The 566-nt window shown below is 36.7% G+C and overlaps 1 protein-coding gene across 1 annotated transcript in view; it reads left to right on the top strand.

Annotated features, from left to right (window-relative positions):
* The window catches only part of LOC119591122 (GTP-binding protein Rheb homolog), an 8365-nt gene that overhangs the window by 679 nt on the left and 7120 nt on the right, over nucleotides 1-566 (top strand). The gene's annotated exons all lie outside the window — the stretch shown is intronic.

Consider the following 566-nt stretch of genomic DNA (forward strand, 5'->3'; position numbering starts at 1 on the left):
TTACGTTTTTCTATTTTCCGTTCTTTCTCATTCGTAATTTTTCTATAATTTTTCCTACTTTTTTTTTTTCTAAGAATTGATCTCGTAGCATTGTAGATTTTTGACCATGTATTTCATTGTGTTTCATCCAATTTTGCCAATTTTGTGACCTTTCACTTTATTGTCTTGTATTTTGACTTTAATTTTTTTTTTTTCATTTCAACATTTTCCACATATTACACAACATTTCCGACCTACCTCGCACATTTCTCAGTCATTTTCTAGCCTTTTTTCCCCAATATCATGACACATTTTCCTCTCCTTGTCAATTTCTCATGACCATATTCCCTGCATGACATAAGCTCCTATTTATATCCTTAGAAATAAAGATCCTGTTACGTGATTGGCTGTTTTTTTAGGGGTTGACCTTGAAAAGAAGTTCAGGATGACCTTGTCTGATGTGTTGTGAAGGGCAAGTAGTTGACCTTGTAGGATGTAGGGGAGATTCAGGGCCGTAGGGAGGGTAGGAGGTCCAAACAGGGCATTGGGGCATGGTTGGGGTATTGGGCATAAGGCATAAGTTTGCA

This window comes from Penaeus monodon, chromosome 28 (genome assembly GCF_015228065.2).
Source record: "Penaeus monodon isolate SGIC_2016 chromosome 28, NSTDA_Pmon_1, whole genome shotgun sequence".
Taxonomy (NCBI): domain Eukaryota; kingdom Metazoa; phylum Arthropoda; class Malacostraca; order Decapoda; family Penaeidae; genus Penaeus; species Penaeus monodon.